Source organism: Sminthopsis crassicaudata, chromosome 6 (genome assembly GCF_048593235.1).
Source record: "Sminthopsis crassicaudata isolate SCR6 chromosome 6, ASM4859323v1, whole genome shotgun sequence".
NCBI lineage: Eukaryota > Metazoa > Chordata > Mammalia > Dasyuromorphia > Dasyuridae > Sminthopsis > Sminthopsis crassicaudata.
Genome location: NC_133622.1, coordinates 116,739,901 through 116,753,782, shown reverse-complemented (window position 1 = coordinate 116,753,782; position 13,882 = coordinate 116,739,901). Strand labels below are relative to the sequence as shown.

Genomic DNA, 13,882 nt, shown 5'->3' with positions numbered 1-13,882 from the left:
AGTGCAATAGAGAATTGTGATAAGCTAGAATTGTTCTAGAATTGTGAAAAGTGCAATAGAGAATTGTGATAAGCTAGAATTGCTCTAGAATTGTGAAAAGTGCAATAGAGAATTGTGATAAGCTAGAATTGTTCTAGAATTGTGAAAAGTGCAATTGAGAATTGTGATAAGTTAGAATTGTCCTAGGAGTGTGAAAAGTGCAACAGAAAATTGTAAGAAACTAGAATTGGTCTAGAACTGTGATAAATGTAACTAGAATTGTGACAACCTACCTACTGATATTTGTTAACTAGAATTGTGATGTTTTACCTTGTTGACTTCCCACCTCAGTGTTGACATCCTACCTCATTGGCATCCAACCTCTTTGGCTTATCTCGAGTATGACTTTGATGAATGGGTTGAACACTTGGGCCACTGTTGAGCCTGGTTCTTATTGTCATACTTCTGTTTACTGATCTGCTGCTTTGTACCTCCTTGGGCATAACACTGTCATCTCATGGATCAAGTGAACTATAGCTGGTGCTAAAAGTTTAGGTTGGTGAGATGTGCGGTTCCCGCAAAACAAGAGAAAGGGAATTGTAAGGGCCCTTTAAATGGGAGGACACAGTGCATCGGGAGATTGAGGCCCGGAAATAATTTCTGTGGATATTAGGACTGCCCTTGGGCGGGATCCTGGCCATATTGAGATAGTTTCGTAATGGGTGACTCTCTCGCTGATTGGCTGTGTGTGTGACCTCACAGGCCCTATGTAAGCCCACTGCAGGCAGCAACCGCCCTCTTTAACCTCGTGCTGTTCACCCTGGCTCCTAGCCTGGGTGGCCAAGCCAAGATGGGTAGCCGAAAGAGGTAAGGATTTTGGTAGTGAACACATGGGTCTTCTGACCAGGTGTTCACTCGGGAACCAACAAGTCAGGGCATCAGCTAGGGCATTATGTGAGTAGGTATAATAAAGGCTTTTAAGATTACACGTGGTTGTTCTTGAGTGCGCTACCGGTTATTAAGCTATAGATTCAAGAGATTGTGGCCAGAGACCTTAGAAGGCCTCAGAGGAGGCGAGCCGGGTAGAGCTCACACTGCAAAGGACAGTGGTCAAAGGTACTCTGGTGGGTCTAGGACAGACTAGTAATTGTAACTGCCAGGAGAGCACATTACAACAAGTAATTGTTTTTGTTTCTTTTCTGATGAGATAATTATCTGAGTACCTATTATAGTTCTGTGTATTATTGATTAATCATGAAATAAGAAATCTACAGAATGTTAGCAGCATGTTTATTGTGGATGGAGCCTGGGATCTAGAGGTAAGTCCTATAGGACTGAATATCAGTTTTGTCTGTTAATACCTGGGTGATCTAGGGAAAAATCATATAAAATCTTTAAACTTCAATTTTCTTTTCTGTAGGAGGAGAAAATAAGAATAGATGATACCAAATATAATGTTTTTGGATTTTAGACTGGACTTGTGATTTCATTATCATAGGGAACTTCCAATGAGGGCATTCCCTCTATCAATTCAAGTTGGCATTTCCTCTGCCACAGTCTTGATTGCATGACTACATTATGACATCTAGGTCATCTATATGTTAAAGTTAAGATGAATGCTAAGAACTTGGGTAGCCCTGAACAATTCACTTTACCGGCTTAATTTCTTTATAAATGTGAAGGTTATCCTGAATGGTGTCCAAGATCCATTTAAATCTTTTATTCTTATGATCCAAGAGTCATATGAATTTATTTATTCCATATGAATTTATTTTAAGGGGGCTATTATGATTCAGTGATACAAATGTGTAATTTTTTTTTTATTCATTTTTTCCAAATTATCCCCTCCCTCCCTCCACTCCCTCCCCCCGATGGCAGGTAATCCCATACATTTTACATGTGTTACAGTATAACCTAGATACAATATAGGTGTGTAAATACCTTTTTCTTGTTGCACATTAATTATTAGCTTCCGAAGGTATAAGTAACCTGGGTAGATAGACAGTAGTGCTAACAATTTACATTCGCTTCCCAGTGTTCCTTCTCTGGGTATAGTTAGTTCTGTCCATCATTGATCAACTGGAAGTGACTTGGATCTTCTAAAAAAATTGTAATTTGTTTTTTAAAATATGATGATATTGGAGTTCAGGGGCAGGGCCAAGATGGCAGAATGAAGCCAGGAAAGCTGCTAGAGCTTTCCCAGATTCCCTCAAAAACCTCATGAAAGCAAGCCTCTGAACAGAATCTGACAAAATGAAAGTATTCTCTAGTTCAAAACAGATTGGAAGAACTTTTAAAAAGGATATTTTCACTGGAGTAAAAGGGGGGTTTAGCTCAGCTCAGATAGTGTCCAGGAAAGTCAGTGGTCTTAATCATAGCAGATCAGCAACTGAGACCCTTATTAATTGAATAAACTAGTAGGACTGTCCCCAGTCCTATCTTAGAAGGCAAAGCCAGTTAGGGAAACCAGGCTGTTTTCTGGAGAGAGCAGGTAGGGCTACCCCATGGTGTGAGCAAGACACCAAACACAAGGAGCTCCTATGTTCAAACCCAAAGTTCAGTGCTTCATGAAAAGTTTAGGATAGCACCCTTTTTACCTCAGGAGGAGAGTTTGATAATAAAAGGCACAAAAGGAGAAAAAAGAGAAGGAAAGAAAATAAACAATAAACAGAAAATAACCTTAACCATAGAAAGGCTACTACGATGACAGTAGGCCAAAACACCAACTCAGATGAGGATAAAATGTTCACATGGGAAATCTGAAAGATTGATATGAATTGGTCTCAAGTCCAGAGAGGCTTCTTGTAAATGCTCATAAACTATTAAAAAAAACAAATAAGAGAGGTAGAAGAAATAATGAGAAAAGAAATGAAAGGTTGGAAAGAGAGAAAAGAAAGAAAAAAATTGTCTAAAGAAAGCAATTCTTTAAAAAATACAATAGGCTAAACGCAAAAAAAAAATCCGCTGAAGGAAACACCTTGAAAAATAGAATTGATCAAATGGAAAAAGCAATACAAAAGCTAACTGAAGAAAATCACACATTAAAAACTAGAACTGGACAAATGGAAGTTAATGACTATGATACATCAAGAATTTGTCAAACAAACTAAACAGAATGAAAAAATGGAAGAAAATTAAAAGACCTCATTGGAATAAATAGGTGATCTGGAAAATAGATCCAGGAGAGACAAGTGAAAAATTATTGGTTTGTTTGAAGACTATGACCAAAAAACCAAAAAGAATCTGGATAGAATTATTCTTCAAGAGATCATCAAGGAAAACTGTCCTGATGTCCTACTAGAACCAGAAGGGGAAATAGTCATTAAAACAATCCATCTATCACTTCTGCAAAGAGATTCCATAAAGAAAATTCCAAGGAGCATTGCTGCAAATTGCAGAACTATAATCTCAAGGAAAAATTACTACAAGCTACCAGACAAAAAAAATTCAAGTATTGAGGGCTGCGGACAGCATTACTTAGCATCTAGAAACTTCTACAATAAAGGATCAGAGGGCATAGAATACCATATTCCAGAAGACAAAGAGCATTGGATTGCAACCAAGAATTAACTACCCAGCAAAACTGAACATCATTTTTCAGGGAAGGAGAGGGATCTTCAATGAAGTAAGAAACGTTTAATCATTTCTATTGGAAAAAAAACTCAGGACTAAACAGAAACTTTTATCTTTAAACACAGTTCTCATTCCTTCCCTGAAAAAAAAAAACAAAAAAAAAAAACACAGTTCTCAGGAGAAGCATAGAAAGGTAAAAAGGAAAATCTCTTTCTCTCTCTCTCTGTATCTATATCTATATCTATATCTATATCTATATCTATATCTATATCTATATCTATATCTATATCTGTATCTATAGATGTACCTATATATCTATCTATATATCTGATATTGAAGCAATTAGAGAGGGCACACATGGCCAGAAGATGGGGATGTGAATGATTTCTGATGTGATAATATCAAGGAAAAAAACATTAAGGGATAGGAAAAAGGATTGCATTGGGAGAAGAGGAAAGGGGAGGTAAAATAGGACAAATTTTATCATATGAAGAAGTGCAAAAGACCTGTTACAACAAAGGGAAAGAAGGGAAGGGGAGGAGCATTGTCTGAAGTTTAATCTCATTCATTTTGGTTCAAAGAGGGAAAAACATCATCATTCAGTAGCGTAGAGAAATTTACCTTATCCTATAGGTAAGTAAGAGGAGAAAGGGGAAAGAAAAGGGAGAGGCTGGATAGAAGGGAGGGCAGAAACACTAGGAGAAATGGGTAAGAGAAGGGAGGAAGGGTGATAGAAGAGAGTACAAATTGAGGGCAGGGTGGGTTAGAAACATATTAAGAAGGTACAGGGTGGAAAGAGAGAACGAAAGTATATTACAGAAGAGAAAATAGGATGGAGGAAAATACAGAGCTGGTAATCATAACTGTGAATGTGAATGGGATGAACTCTCCCATAAAATAGAAGCAAATAGCAGAGTGGATTAAAAAAAAACAGAATAATACAATACGTTGTTTACAAGCAAAATATTTGAGACAAAGAGTAAGGGCAGAAGGCTGAAACAGAATTTTTATGCTTCAGCTGAAGCAAAAAAAAAAGTAGGAGTAGCAATTCTGATCTCAGATATCCTAAAGGGTACCCTAGATAATGAAGCAGTATCAATACTAAATATAGATGCACCATGTGGTAGAACATCCAAATTCTCAGAGAAGAAGTTAAATCAGTTACAGAAAGAAACAGACAGCAAAATTATGCTAAATACACCCTCTCGGAATAAAGTCAATTTTAACCACAAAATAAGAAAGAAAATAGGAAGGTTAATAGAATATTAGAAACTTAGATATGATAGACCTTTGGAGAAAATTGAACAGGAACATAAAGGAACATCATTTTTTCTCAGCAGTACATACTACCTATATAAAAAAACTGATCATGTATTTGGCCATAAAAACCTCACAATGAAATGCAGAAAAGCAGAAATGGTAAATGCTTCCATTTTAGACCACAATGTAATAAAATTATATTCAATAAAGGGTCAAGGAAAAATAGACTAAAATCAATTGGAAATTAAATAATCTAATTCTAAAGAATGAGTGGATTAAGCAAGTCATAGAAACAATCAATAATTTCATCCAAGAGAACGACAATAATGAGATGTATTAAGGGATGCAGCCAAAGCAGTTCTTAGGGGAAATTTTATATCTCTAAATAGTTATGTGAATAAAATCAAGAAAGAGGAGATCAATGAATTGGATATGCAACTAAAAAGCTAGAAAAAAAGAACAAATTAAAATATGATGATATTTAAGGAAATGACAAAATTGTAAAGTCTCAAGACCAATAGAGAACCTTGAGTATAACCCATATGTGAATAAGAATCATCTCCAGGATATCTCATCAAGTACCCATCATCTTTATTCAAAGACCTTTAATTAAAAGGAAAACACTGCCTCATTCTATTGTTGGACAACTAAATCATTAGAAAGATTTTTTTTTTTAAAATCAAGCCTCAGATTTCTTCATTGTATCATTTAACCAGTGTTTCCATTTTTATACCTTGAGGTCACACACAAAAAAGTATTACTCATCAATTGATCAATCAAGGTATAGTTAAGTGTTGCCTATTATACATTAATCATTGTACCAGGAACTGTGAATAAAAAGGTAAAGATGAAAACAAGACCTGCATTCAAGGTGTTTACAGTCTAAATGGAGGAAAAATTTATCTATCTACCCTATCTCTCATCTTTCTATCTTCTATCCAAGTTTATATCAAATACAAGATGATTTTGAGGGGCAGGAGGAAGGCACTAGCAACTAAGATTACTAGAAAAGACTTTATCTTGAAGATGGCACCTGAGTTGAACTTTGAAGGTAAACAGAGATTCAGAGAGAGAGTGGTGAGAAGAAAGTGCAAATGAGATAATATGTGTATACTACAGCATTTTGCAAATTGTAAAACACTATAAATGCTAATGATTAGTTATTATTCCAGACAAAAGGAGCAGTTAGTAATCTATGATGCACAGTTTGAATGTCAATTTTATCGTTTTATCATCTGTATTGATGGGAATAATATGTAATAAGGGTGAGAGAGTTGTTTGGGGACAAATTGTAAAAGAGTTTTACTTGCCAATATAGCAGTTTGTAGTTGATTATAGAATTAAGATAGGACCACTACAATTTATTTTGTGGGTAGAAGTAGTAGGGTTTGTGTGTGTGTGTGTGTGTGTGTGTGTGTGTGTGTGTGTGTGTGTGTGTTTGTGTGTTGAATGGGAGGAAGAGAGAGAGAGAGAGAGGAAGGGAGAGAGAGAGAGAGGGGGGGAGAGAGAGAGGAGGGGAAGAGAGAGAGAGGGAGGGAGGGAAGGAGGGAGGGAGGGAGAGAGAGAGAGAGAGAGAGAGAGAGAGAGAGAGAGAGAGAGAGAGAGAGAGAGAGAGAGAGAGAGAGAGAGATTATTGGACTAATGCTGAGTAGGAAGAAGGAAACATTAAAAAAAAAAGATGTTATGGAGATGTAAACAACAAAATTTGAAACCTGGATGTGTGGGGTAAGATTGAAGAATTGAGGATGACACTGTGTTTGTGAACCTGGATAACTGAAAGAATTGGGTTGCCTTTTGTCAGCAGTATGGAAATTTATCAAAGTAGTAATTTGGGGCCATAGGTAGTGCATGGGACAAGTCATTTAAACCATCTGATTCTGACTTTTCTTTTGTACAAAAAACTATTTCTAGAAATCAGTGAGTCACTTTTTCTTCTAGATGGTAAAAACTAGTGTAAAGTTAGGCTAGGATGCCTTATTCTTTGTGATAATTGTGTTCTTGTAAAACAGTTTATAAATTAAATTTTTGAAAATTATCTCATATTTCAAATGCTTTAGGGGATAGTACCATTTAAAGGAATGCTGCTATGAATCATGTTACAAAACAAAGAATCCCATTATAATGTAAATATAATTTACATTTATCTATTTTAAATATTTAGATTTTCTTTCCTGACTAGCTCTAAAAATTGCCTAATTCATATTTTTTCTCTCTCTACCATGACCCATTTAGAACAGCAACTTTTTTTCTTCTTTCTTTTCTTTTTGTAACTAATTTTTTTAGCTGTAGTTATGTTTTGTAAAGTTTTAATCACAACTGTATTTATCAAATCCACCTTTAAATATTTATTTCTCTCTGCTTATGTTAAAATTGAAAAGACTGCTTTAATTAGCAGCATTTCTTTCTTTTTGCTAGATGTGTTGCCTTGGCACTTGATCAAAAGTAAACCAGAGTCAACACTAAGAATAGTCCTCTAGAAGGGAAATGCTAATACTTTTCCACAGCCTAACATGTTATCATTGAAGTGATTACCTTTTTAGCGAAGGCTCTATCATGTTCTTATAAGTCTTTATAATCATTAAAATAGAAATTTCAATTTTTAAGAAAAATTTTCTTTCTTGTGCTTAGAGGAATTACAAATTGTTGAGACCAGGTAAAAATGAGCTTGGGGTGGGGAAGGGGAATTGTTTAAGGGAGAGGAAAGCCAGAAAGTACTTTTTATACATTATTTAAGGAAAATAGCAAGGTCTGTAATTTTATGGAGGGAGAGAGTGTAGCATGCTTGTTTTGGTCAAGTTCAAGGTTCACAACTAACATAGTTTGGGGCTCAGATCTATCTATAATGCAGGGCAAATTCTTACATATAATTAAAAAGAAAAGACAAAAGTTAGAAGGTTCTTTCAGCAGAAGGTTGTATTGAACCAGAGATAGTTGCCAAAAGTAAAGAACAGGAACCAGATACCTCTGGAAATAGTGTCTGGATCAGCAACCAGTGACCACTATAGCAACAGTGGTCCATGAAAAGAATGAACAGAGTCAGGATCAAGGGTATGATGTAGAGATAGCTAGAGCATAGCTTTAATTAGGGAACATTGACTGGAATGGTTGCCATGAGTTGTCAGATTTAGAGAGTGCCATCAATATTTGAATTATCTAGCAGAGAAGAAATAGAACTGAGTTAGCAAGAAGAATTAGTTAAAAATAAAATATTAAGACACTGGATGACATTTTCTTATTCACCAGAGGTCACTATCTGCATTCCATGAAATGGCTGTGACTTTCCCTGCTAAAAAGGATGTGTGTTAGATGTATTTGCAGTTTACACAGTCTGCAACTGTTCCTCTTCCATTCAACCCCCTTTTCCCACTGGTGAATTCATTCAGGTTCCGGCCAAAAGGCTCTGGACTGTCTATTTAAGAAAGAGGCTCAGTCCAATCTTGTTTCATTTCTCACCAGCTAATTCTTTTCTGAGCTTCCCAACATGTCCTCCCAAGAAGTATGTCCATCTCTTTTCCACTATGCTTTTCAGTTTCTTATTACATTATTTTCCTCAATTAGATTGTAAGTTTCTTGAGGGCAAAAGACTGATTAAAATGCATTCCTAGTGCTTAGTACAGTGCCTAGTGTGTAATATGCACTTAATAAATGTTAATTGACTGACTGATTTTATTCTCCCCCCATCTCCTGTCCCTAATCGGACTGTGCTTCTGACTCTCGGGACTTCACCATCCTGCCTTCACAAGGATAGCTTCCCATCTCTCTCCATCTCTTCCCCATTAGAATGGAAGCTCCTTGAGGACAGGTGCTGTCTTTCTTTTTGCTAGAATTTACATCCTCAGTACTTAACATGTACTTCTTGGCATATGGCAAACACTTATAAATATTTGTTGCTACCTGCTAGCCTAATTTATGAGAAACCTCATCTTCTAGCTTCCTTTAAAGTAGTTGTAGTCAGATAGTATCTCATCATTATCTGAATAAATATCTAAACCAAACAGCCATATCTAAGTAATAATCAACACTAAGAACTTTTGAAAACTCTTCAGAATGCATGAGCAAAGTTGTAAACGGGTTAAATGGCAAAGAAGTTAAACAAAGGGAATATTGGCAATGTCTTACATTTTGTGAAAGTCTGTAGGTAGTTTTAATAAATCTTTGTGTGAAGAGTCAATATAGATTAAATCATAAGGTAGTACTTAATGTTTTATAGAGTTGTGCTTTGTGGAACCTTTTCTAATAATCATCTTTATAACATAACTATAAAGTTGATTAAATATATAATGCTTTTCTTTGGGGAGCACTAAGTATTCACAATAATTTTCAGTATATCATTATGAAATTAATATTTTACTTTTAGATATGGAATAGCCAGGATTTACTATTTGGTTGTTTCAGTGTTGTCTAACTGTTTGTGACCTTGTTTGGGTTTTTTTGGGGTAAAGATATCAAGTGGTTTGTCATTTCCTTCTTTGGTTCACTTTTCAGGAAAGGAATTGAGAGCCAAATAGGATTAAGTGACTTGTCCATGTTCACATGGCTAACAAATGTCTGAAGCTGGCTTTAAACTCAGGAAAATGTCTACCTACAAGAAAAACTACCTACTGTGACACCTAATTGCTCAGTGGCCAAGATAGAATAAAATTGTTCCTATTTAATTATCTACCAAAACCCTCTGTTCAAACCTTGGCTTTTTCTCTTTTAGAATCATTTAATATCCATAATTGTCAATTTCCTTATCTGTCAAATAGACCACCTCCTTGGGTCTCAGTTTCTTCATCTATAAAGTAAGAAAATTGGATTAGATGGTTCTAAAGTTTCCTTTGCTTCTAAGTCTAGGATTCTGTGATCCTAAATAAAGTACTATGTATATTACTACCCATTATTATAAATGAAGAAATTAAATCTCAAACAAGTTAAATTATAAAGCTAGTATCCTATCGATAAAACTGAAAATCAAACCAAGATCTCTTGAATACAAGTTTACCTCTTTTGTATATAGTCTACTCTCCTTTGATTTCTCTATGTATATTTGTTTCAAATGTTTTGTTTTTTTTTCTTTTTAAATTTTGTGTATATATGTGTGGAAAGGGTTTAATGAGGGATGTGTGGGAAGTGTCAGATAAAGAAAATAAATTTTAATGAAAATTAAAAAATAAATAGCTGACATATATAATTATGTTTTATGATTACAGAACACTTGATATAGCTTATCTCATTTGTTGCTTCAAACAAATTAATAGTGCTAGTATTCACAGATGAGCAAACTAGTATAGGAGGTTGAGCTTCTTCCTTAAGGCTGCAAACCAATAAATGGCAGAACTGGGACATAAATTCAGGCCTAGTTTTCAGTTTTCTCATCTATAAAATGAAATGATAATAGCATTAAATCTCTCAGAGGTATTGTGAGGACCAAATGAGTTAATTATAAAGTGATTAGTGCTTGCCACATAATAAAGTTTAATAAAGCTCCTCCTCTTCTTCTTCTCCTCCTTCTCCTTTGCTGAGGCAATTGGGGCTAAGTGACTTTCCAAGGGTTGCATAGTGAGGAAGTGTTATGTGTCTGACGTCAAATTTGAACTCAGGTCCTCCTGACTTTAGGGATGGTGCTCTCACTGCACCATCTATCCTCCCAACCCCACTCATAACTTCTGTAACAAACTTTCTACATTTATGTCCCTGTTTTACTTACATTCAGGCAACATGATATAAGCAAGGTCTATTGCATAGTTATTTGCAAATGTGAAAAGACATGGATTTTACCATGGATTGGGAAAAGGAAGATTATCCTAGGTTTTTCAGGAAGAGATATTATCATATTTAGGTTGGGAGGGAGAGGAAAACCAGAGTCAAAAGCCTACAAAGTAATATCTTGTAAGAGATAAGACCCAAGGGATGAAATTGTTACTACAGAAGTATCACAAGAGTTTAAAACTAAATTTTTTTTCTTTCCCATCATGTCTCTGTCACACCGAGGTGGCAATTGTAACTTTCTATTGAGATGAAAACAAGAAGCACCCTCCCCTCCAAAAGGAGTTAAACTAATTGAAAAACATTGCAGGACAATTTATTACTTATTACTCATTTACAATTGAATTACACTATAAGTTTATAAACTTTCAGTTTGGAAAATGTCAGTTGGATCTAATCTAGTGAATTTTAAAAACCACAAAATCCTTGGCTTCATAACACATGCACAGTGATAGCGAGCCTAAGCTATGGCTTAGTGTATAGCTTTATAACATGTGCATAAAAAAGTAGAAAAGATGAGCCTTAGGGATCTTTCTGTAATGAATTCTGTAAGCTAAATTTTTATGAAGATGATACACACACACATATATATATATAATTATATGTATATCCACATATAATATAAATATACCTATAAACATGTATATATGTACATATATAAAAACATTTTACTCCATCCCAATTCTGTCAAAAGCAATTGGTGTTGAATCTCTGTATTTTAGCAATAAAAAAGATCAAGTTTGAAGTCATTGAAAAAATTTTTGGTTTCTGTCTTGGGGTAGCTGATTAATATGGTGACTATATTTTATCCTTTTTATTATATGTGCTTTATTGAGGATGAGTAATGAAGTGGAGTAAACACTGGCCTTGTCTTCAGAAGGCTTGAGCTTAAATATTGATTAATATGTATCATCAAGTCAGTCACTTTGAGCCACATATGTATGTATATACTATGTATTTATTCTACCTACCTTATAGCAATTATTATGAAGGAAGTACATTTAAAGTGTCATGTAAGTAGGAATTATTTTATTACCCAATATTTTCCTCTAGTTCTGATTTTATACTCACCAGGTATCCTTGGCTTGCATCTTAATATAACTCAATCTCTATCTCAGTGATATTGCCAATTTAAGTTTTTACTAATTTTGTAAGCAATCATGTGTTGCCTTCTCTCACAAGAATTGGGGGGACTTAGGTTTTTTTTTTAGCCATTTGCACAGAATGCAGCAGAGTTTTATGTGCCCATACATACATAACAGATACTTCTTAAAGCTGCTCCCATTTCTTTAAAGCCTCAGTGCTGATTTATGTTGAGTTTGAAGTAAAATCAAATTCACAGATCTTGTCATATGAACTGATGTCTAGCCACACATCTCCTATCTTGGGTTTGAAAAGTAGATTTTTGAATCTATATATGAGACTTTTTATTTTTCCCATTAAATTCCACCTCATTTGATTCAGCTCTCATTCTAGCCGTTAGCAATCTTTTCTCATAATGATTCTATATTCCAGCATATTTATTTTCCTTTTCAGCTTTGTTTTATCTAATGATTTGAAAAGCACTCCTTCAATCTTCATCTGAGATACCCACCAACAAAAGTGAAATGAGACCAGAGACAAGGTTAGATTCATGAGTTTCAAAATTAGATTCATTACAGTCTGCTCTCTCAGATAACTCCACTTGTTAGAATAATTTTCTTTTTCTTTTTTTTTTCCCTGAGGCTGGGGTTAAGTGACTTGCCCAGGGTCACACAGCTCGGAAGTGTAAGTGTCTGAGATCAGATTTGAACTCGGGTCCTCCTGAATTCAGGGCTGGTGCTCTATCCATTGGGCCACCTCGCTGCCCCCTAGAATAACTTTCAATGTTATTTGGACTAGATAAATTATAAAATTCTTACTGTATAACAAGGAAAGCTAGAGGAAAGATTATGAGCTTTAATCTAGAGGTCACATGAATAGAAGAAAGCATTATCTATGGATATTATAAATCAATTAATGAAAGCTATACTTAATAAATACTTTGCTCTTTTGCAGACAGAATGCATGAACCATAAAGATCTTAAAGAGAAGATAGTGACTGAAATCATTGAGACACTTATTAGCATCCTGGAATTAAGCTTGAAATCAAGTAATTGAATAGAGTGTTGGAACTGGGATCAAGAAGATCTGAGTTGAAATTCCAGGATTAGACAATTACTTATTGTGTGACCCCGGGCAAATCATTTAATCTTTGCCTCCTTCACTTTTCTCATATGTAAAATGGGGATAATTTTAACACTCTTTGTCAGGTAGGATTAAATTAAGTAAATTTTTTAAGGTATTTCACAAAACTTAATGTGCTTTATAATTACTATTAACTTCTATGTAAAATGAACAGTAACAGAATTGGAAAATATCTTAAAATCTATTTAATATTAACTACTCAGATACCATTATCCTAAGTCAGATATATAAATATTATAATGCCAATACAAAAAGGAAGAGAATGGATAGAAAATTTTAGATCATGTAATAGATGAGCCAGAATTTAAATACTTTAAAATAAGCACAAATAAGTTTACTAAGCCAGAATCAACTACAATAGGTATATGTCATTTGGATAATCTCAAATAGATACCAAAAGGTTTGTCTTTATCCAGATGTAGTTTATGAAATGACAAAGAAAACAAGGATAGTATCAAAAGTATCAACCTTAATGCCAATTTAACCAATGACATATTGACATGAATCATTAACTAAACAGCTGAATCATATTTATTTATTTATTTTTACATTTTATTATGGTAATGTAGGTCATTGCCACCAGAAATTATAGAATAGAAATTATAGAATTATTCTTAAAGACCCTGGATTTAGTATTCAATATAGATTATGAATTGGTGTTTGAATTGGAATGTATTCCATGGAAGACATACTAAGCGATTATGGCTGATTTTGACTGATCACTTGTGGCTCAGAAGTAAAGCATTTTCTTGACTTAATAAAACAATTCCCTCACTTGATCTTGTGAGAGCAACAAATACTGTTTGCCTTAAGTGAATCAGAGACTAAAAACTAGGAGAAAGTGTAAATTTTTTAAAAAATTAAAGCTTTTTATTTGGAAAACATAATTTGGAAAGGATAATCTTCAACATTCACCTTTTTGTATTTTATTTTAACTTTTAACAAATGTTTTATTTAATTAATAAATTCTAGTCATTGATAGTTGTATCTCACATTTAAGGGCTATAATTAGAACCAAATTTCTTTTCAATAAGTCTACTTTAAAGAAGCTTGAAAACACTTTTTTTATTAAAGTTTTTTATTTATAAAGCATATG

At 34.3% G+C, this 13,882-nt stretch overlaps 1 long non-coding RNA gene across 2 annotated transcripts in view; it reads left to right on the top strand.

Moving 5' to 3' along the window:
• The window catches only part of LOC141545400 (uncharacterized), a 223,335-nt gene extending 211,180 nt beyond the window's left edge, over positions 1-12,155 (top strand). For both annotated transcript variants that reach the window (XR_012483007.1, XR_012483006.1), the window contains one exon: positions 12,097-12,155. This is a non-coding gene — a long non-coding RNA (uncharacterized LOC141545400). The remainder of the gene's footprint in view (positions 1-12,096) is intronic.
• The last annotated feature ends 1,727 nt before the right edge of the window (positions 12,156-13,882 follow it).